The sequence below is a fragment of the Cyprinodon variegatus genome, unplaced genomic scaffold (genome assembly GCF_000732505.1).
Source record: "Cyprinodon variegatus isolate N-32 unplaced genomic scaffold, C_variegatus-1.0 Scaffold1109, whole genome shotgun sequence".
NCBI lineage: Eukaryota > Metazoa > Chordata > Actinopteri > Cyprinodontiformes > Cyprinodontidae > Cyprinodon > Cyprinodon variegatus.
In genome coordinates this window covers 44,781-52,215 of record NW_015151562.1, presented here as the reverse complement: position 1 = coordinate 52,215, position 7,435 = coordinate 44,781, and positions in this window count along the sequence as shown.

Here is a 7,435-nt window from a genome sequence, read left to right as displayed (position 1 = left end):
GTGTATGTGGTTATTGAAATATTTGTGTTTTCATTTAGAAATGGAAACAATCTTTTTCATTTTTAACGAGTTTTTCTTTGTGACTCTCTCTTGCATCCCACCCCCCCCACACACACACACACACGTTGTGTCACAATATCCTTGTGGGGACCTTCCATTGACTTCCATTCATTACACATACCTATCCCTAAACCTAACCTAAACTCAATTCACACCTTAGTCCTAAACCTAACCCCCACCCCAAGAAGAGAAACTTTCCTTATGGGGACCAGTTGTTGGTCCCCACAAGTACCTATGAGTCCCCAAAATGTAGCATATTCCTAGGAAATTGTCCCCACCAGGTATTAAAGACATGGCCATCCACACACACACACACACACACACACACACACACACACACACACCTACCTAAGGGGACTGTAGAGAAGCCAATTAACCTAGCAGTCATGTTTTTGGACCGTGGGAGGAAGCCTGAGTACCCAGAGAGAATCCTCACATGCTCAGGGAGAACATGCAAACTCCATGCAGAAAGACCCTGGGCCAGGAATCAAACCCAGAACCTCCTTCTGCAAGGCAGCAGTGCCACCCACTGTGCAACTGAGCAGCCGGTTTGTAGAACCATGTTCACCAAAATTACAGCAGTAAATTTAACACACTTCACATATTAAGACTCCTCAATTTGACTTATTTATTTTTATAGATACACCAAACCCATTCAGACTGAGAAGTAGCATATATTAACAGCAATTTTAAAGATTTGTGCTAAATAATAATTACTGACTGCACCATTCTATCACAAACCTAAACATTCTCTATGTTGCTCTGATTGAATGTTTAGGGTCATAGTTCTGTATTTGGTTTCTCTTCTTGTTATCATCCAGGATTATTTGTTTATATATTCTTGCTTGGTTTTGTATTTAGTTTATTTTTGGGTTTTTGTTAATGCCATTAAGGATTTTCATCATCAGTTCGTTCTTTTGTTCTTTGTTTCTCAGTTTTTTCTTCTGTTCTGATCCCTGTTTGGTTTACAATCTTATTCAGAGTTGGTCTTTTTATCCTTTGATTAACAATTTTCTTGCATTCTGGTTTAGACCCATCTATGTGTTATAAGTTTAATAAAATTATAGTCATGTTTTTCTTATTGAACATTTGCATTCCAAAACATTTTGTCTTTGGTTTCTAACCCATCACCCTTAGGGAGCAGTGAACAGCTTTCAGCTGCCTGAGGAGCAATCTCGAGGTTTGGGTTTTGCAGAAAGAAGTCTCAGATACTTGTTGCCTTTTCAGAATGCAAACTCTCTGTTCCAACCCTAATCGCCTTCCTTTCCAAATATGTTTCTTTCCAGTTGTACTGGAATCGTTCAAATGCAATTCCACAACTCACCCAGTAATTGAGAGCCCTTGGTTTCTTACTGTACCTTCCCACCAGAGCCTTCAGTTTCCTTGTTTTTTTTTTTGTTTTTTTTTGTATCCAGTTTAGTGGCTTTTTCAAATCAATTATTCTTCATGTCTTTTATACCAATTCCTCAGTCTTGCAGTCTTTCATTGAATAAGTTTTATTATCGCTAACATCAGTGCACAGAGCACCAAAGTCCTCTAGAAAGTTGGCAAGCTACTTTGACTTTTAACACAATAAGCTCTTCTGTTTACATTTCTAAACAAATTTTACATATTTGCCTGTTTTACTATGGCTGTACATGAAAAAATTATATATTTAAAGTAACATTTTATATATATTTGGCTTAATTGCTTTTTGTTCATTTCCATGCAGTTCAGTTCTGGGTCATTTAGGTGCTAAACTAAGATGAATAGCAGTTCTGTTGACAGATTCCCAAACCTAATGTCTAAAGTTACCATAAACCTTTCAGCTGCTGCTGTGGTCAATGCTTCATAGGCAAGCCTATATGCTTAGGTGGATGGCCATCTCTTTGATGATTATAAAGTTACACTACACTCTGTCCATTTACCTTATAGGTTTATAACTTTATCAGCTTTAACGTTCTCCATGACTTCATCTGCTTGATTTTTTATATCTTCCTTATTCTTCAAAATAGCTGTTTGATTGCTAATGTTCTTTTAAAAAAAAAAAGCTCTGAAGCTGCACAATATCTGCATTTATTCTGGAATTAAACTATATATGTTTTGTTATGTGAGTTAAAAAACGGGAATTTACTTTGGGGCTCACAGGAGAAGTGGGTTATATGTATATTAATACAACAGATTTTTTTTTTTTAGATATATTTTTTTAAGGAGAATAAATCTTGCCCAAGATAAATTAGACCCTGTTATAGTGAAAACAACTCAAAGGCTTACAAATAATTCGGACAAACCTGCAATGTTCCTTTTTTCCTTCTTGTTTCATTTATAGAGAAGTTACTGACCTTTAATACCAGCATGTGATAACAGTGTTTGTTAAAAGGGAAGGAACTGAAAACAATCTTACATCTAAAACCTTCACATTAGAAGTAACAAGGTCAAGAAGCTGTGGCTTTGCTGTTGCTACGAAAAACAAACAAAAAAAACAGCTCTTTCATTTTGTTGGATCAATAGCTCCATCTAGTGCTCAAAAAATGAAGGGATTTAATTAATAGGAACTTGAGCTCCTTAGAAATAAAAGAAGGGAATACTTGTGTACTTTGCTCTCCTTTTTAAGAGTGAAGTCCTTAGTCCTTGGGAGCTGGCTCAGAGCTCGTCTGTCTGTATGTGTGTCTCCTTGATGTGGCCGCCTGTGGAGCTTCTGGACAGTTGCCTTTTTTTTCCCTGCTTCTTTCTGTATGTCTGCTTCTGTCTCCTTGAACCCCAGTTGGCCTCAGCAGATGTCCGCTCACACTGAGCCTGGTTCTGCTGGAGGATCCTTCCTGTTAAAAGGGAGTTTTTCCTTTCCACTGTCGCTACAAGCATGCTTGGTGTGAAGGATTGCGTTCGAGTCAATGAGTCAACGCAATCAACTCGTTTTCCTTGGATAGAAAACTATTAATAAATCTGACTGTATGATCTGGTTGAATTGTAAAGTGCCTTGAGATGACATGTGTTGACAATTGGCACTGTATAAATAAACTGAATTGGATTGAGTTGAAGTCCAGAGGGGCAAGATAGCAAAATATGTCTTTCCAAGTTAGAGACATGCACTTTCAGCTGATTTGCATATTATCAGCAAAACAGTTTTTACCTGCTGTTACGTACATTTTACACAATTGCATTAATTTGTAACTGCTATTTAGATCAGTTTTGCATGTGCTGACAAGTTTGCATATCTTTTTACATGCACAAACCTACATTTACATCTTATCTCCAAACATGGTAATGGCAGCATTATATGTTGGAAACTATTTTTTAACATATATAAGCCTTATATAATCTGTCCTTGACATCTATATATTTTTTTGTTACCCCATTTTAATAAGAGACATACCAGTGCTAATTTAGAATCCTTAAATGTATCATTTTTTTTGAAGTACAAGCTATGATTTTATGGGATTGTGGAGATGTTCAATCATGTCACTGGCAGATTAATCATTTTGCCCTGCATGCGTCATGGAAGGTCAGCAGGAAATCTGTTCTACTGAGATTCATCTTCTGGACTTTTTTCTTAGTTTGCATTGAGCTGCATGCAAAAAGAGATATCTTGAGCTCTACTTTAGCCCACAAGAATTCCTGAATTTGAATCTTTTTTCTCTCAAGTGTTTCTATATGGAATATGAATAATTGTGATGAAGTTTTTATATAGAATATACATGCTTTCCTTGTATGGAGTGTCTCACCCTGTGTCTCTCCTAGTGTAAAAGCAGCAGGTATAGAAAATGTATGAATGAACAGGCAATCTATCCAATTATTCCTGAGACACATCTACTGATGGACCACATGGTGGCGCTTTAGGAAAACATTAGAACATTGTGAAAGAGAAAGTCAAGATAGTTCTTTTCTGATATGTCCATAATCCAGAAAGACAAGTTCCAAAACAAAACAAATAGCCATATAACATGAAGTTCCTATAAACATGGGCTGGACTTTTATGGATAAAATCTTAGAGATTCATTTTTTTGTGTCTTTATAGTAACATTATTTGAGCCTATACCATCAAAGGATTTTTCAATTTAGATTTATTGTTGAGCATTATTTTGATCTTAAAAATAAGTCCTTTTCGGTAGGATATCTCTTCTAATATATCCGTCGACCGTGCATGTATATTTAAAAAGATATCAAAATAAAAAGATCTAATAAGCGTCAAATATGTGTATTTCTGAAATTGCAAGCTTAGCTTATCTGTGGCCTTTCTTCTGACTGAGCACAAAGCACATGGCTCTGAGCAGTTTTTGGAATAGTCTTTGAATCTGTGATGTTGTAAGTTGTAGTGTTCTGAAAAAGTGAAGAGATTTTTTATTGTTTGATGACCAACCAGTCATGCTAAGTGCTCTTACGCACTGATCCTACTGTTGGTCTCTGAGCAACAAACAGTAGGTGTGTCTGGGATTACATTTTCCTAAAGCAAGCAAATGAAAAGCTTTTCTATTTTAGCTTATAACATATTAAAATATTCTATAATGCATTATAAAATATTCAATCAATGCTTTCATTGAAATTGAATTCAAGCACACATTGAGTCATCATGTCAAATCAAATGTGGAATGAAATGAGCAGAGATAACAAGGTCAAAGTACTCTAAGTACTGCAAACACCAATTTGGTTTTGGTGAGATTACTTGCTAGTACATATAACTATTATGACTGCGTGCTGTGGAAAAGTTTTTACATTTTTAACATTGTTTCACTTTACAAACCAGAAATGTCTATCATTTTTGAGTCTATCAGTTTTTGATCAAGATTCAGTCTGAAAGAACAACAGATTACAGTCTATGTTATAAATCTTTCTTTTTTTTTTCTTTGTGGGGGGGAGACGAATCTCTGGCAAAGTCTGTAGTGTAATGGAGTTTCCATCCCCCTTGGTGTTTAATCAATTAACAGGTTCAGTGACAGCTGATTTACAAAGTTATCTAAACATTATTAAATTATTTGTGTAGTGAAAGACAGAGACTCTTGTTAAGGACTGGTCTGATAATGATGACTATTTGTCAAACAAGAAGCAGAAGTAAATGAGTGTTTAAGACTTTAAAACATCTTTCAGCATCTTCACCTGCTGCTTATGTGTCTTAGCATAATTAGCTCCACTTTCAGTCTCTGCTGGTTGTTTTTTAACGCTGTGAAGTCACTTCAAATTCACACTTAAGGATAAAATGTGTCATTCAAGTTAAAGGGAGTAGAAGAGTTTGGACTTAGCAGTAAAGAGGCAATCAAATCAATTAGGAACCTATTAGCCAATCAGGCGCTTTAATCCAGCAATCTGAAAACAGCCTATTGCTCTGGTGTACACAGGATGTAACACAACCAATGCTAGACAGGATATATGAGTTTTCTGTCATTTTCTTAAATATAATTTTTTACACTTATGATTTTTCAGGATAATGGTGTAGAAAAACTATTATGATTTGAAATATATGTGTGAAAGAAACCTATGTTTAGCATTAAGCATGGCAATAATACCTATTTAAGAACATATTTAAAAATACATACACTACTGTTCAAAAGTTTGGTGTCACATTGAAATGTCCTTATTTTTGAAGGAAAAGCACTGTACTTTTCAATGAAGATAACTTTAAACTAGTCTTAACTTTAAAGAAATACACTCTATACATTGCTAATGTGGAAAATTACTATTCTAGCTGCAAATGTCTGGTTTTTGGTGCAATATCTACATAGGTGTATAGAGGCCCATTTCCAGCAACTATCACTCCAACGCTAAACGCTAAAATGGCCAGAAAAAGAGAACTTTCATCTGAAACTCGACAGTCTATTCTTGTTCTTAGAAATAAGGCTATTCCACGCGAGAAATTGAAGATTTCCTTCAACGGTGTGTACTACTCCCTTCAGAGGACAGCTCCTTCCATGTGCGGAGGCCTTGGCCCTCGGTGTGGCCGACCCGGGTTCAGGTCTGGCCTTTGGTCCTTTCCCACATGTCTCTCCCCCTCTCTCATACCGCCTTTCCTGTCACGCTGTTATTTGAAAAAACGAGCCACTAGTGCTGTAAAAAAAACAAAAAACAAAACATTAGCTGCTGCCAGTCCTCTTAGTCATTCTTCTAGCATGCAAGAACCCAGCTGATTCTTTATTAGTTTGAGCTTGGAAAGGCTATGTGCAGGCCATCCTCAGAGCTCCCTAAAGATGTAGGTAAAACACAAATTTTATAGAGGTAAAAAATTCAAATGGGGCCTAATGTACATCAGGGACTTTTCCATCTATGTAGCCAATAAACTTCTATCACTGTCAGACTGTTCTCCAAAGATATGATGCAAATATTAAAAGCATGTCCAGGATGCTGGTACTGTACCCTCCTTTGGGGTGTAATCAGCCATCTTGGAATTTCTGAAACTGTTGGGTGACATGTCTTATTATCATTAACTCACATAGAAAATGGATATGTTGGATGTACGGTTGTATCCAATGCAAACCAATGGTGTTTAAAAAGACATCATACATAGTAATTATATCTTGTGGTGACTGAATATTTTGATACCCCTGTTCTTCCTTGTGGGGAAATCAAAGTGCCATGACATTTCTGTAATCCCCTATTTCCTTTTATCCTTCTCTTTGTCTTATAACAAAGAAAAAATGTTTTTGGTATGATCTTTATTGAGGTCAAACAAGATGAATATCGTGAGATTTGTGAATTCACAAACATCCAAAAATACATCTTGCCAGAAGCAAAAATACTTTGGCTTTACAAAATGATACAAAAATGTATCAAGACCCATGTAGATACGGGTGATTATATATAATGTCCATTCATCAATCAATCCATCCATCTTCTACCCCTTAGCCCTGTCATGGTCACAGTGGGGCTCCAGCAGTCTATGGGCGAGATGCGGGGACAGGTCACCAGTTTGTCGCAGGGCTGCACAAGGACACATGAAGTCACACAACCATGAACACACACTCACACCTAAGGACAATTAAGAGAGGTCAATTAACCTAACAGTCATGCTTTTGGACTATGGGAGAAAAACGGAATACCCGGAGAGAAACAACGCATCCATGGGGAGAACATGCAAAATAGTCTATCTTTTTCCCAACATGTATTGACAAAAAGATCCCTCTGATGCTTTGCAGGCTTACCCAAGAACACAGCTATTGTTATGCAATAAAGAGAATGTCAAGAGCTAAAGAGACACTTTAAAAAGTGGCAGGTCTATAACGATTCCTATTTCTAATAAATTCCATAGATATAAGTGGATTAGTACGCCTGAGAATAGAAAAAGTTCTTCAATCATGAATCGTTTCATTTATCAACATTCCTAAGAACCAGAATTTCAGTCGTATCGTTATATTACATCTAGTGTAAAATTTAAAGACACCTTGAAATATTTGCTATTTTGACTGATGCT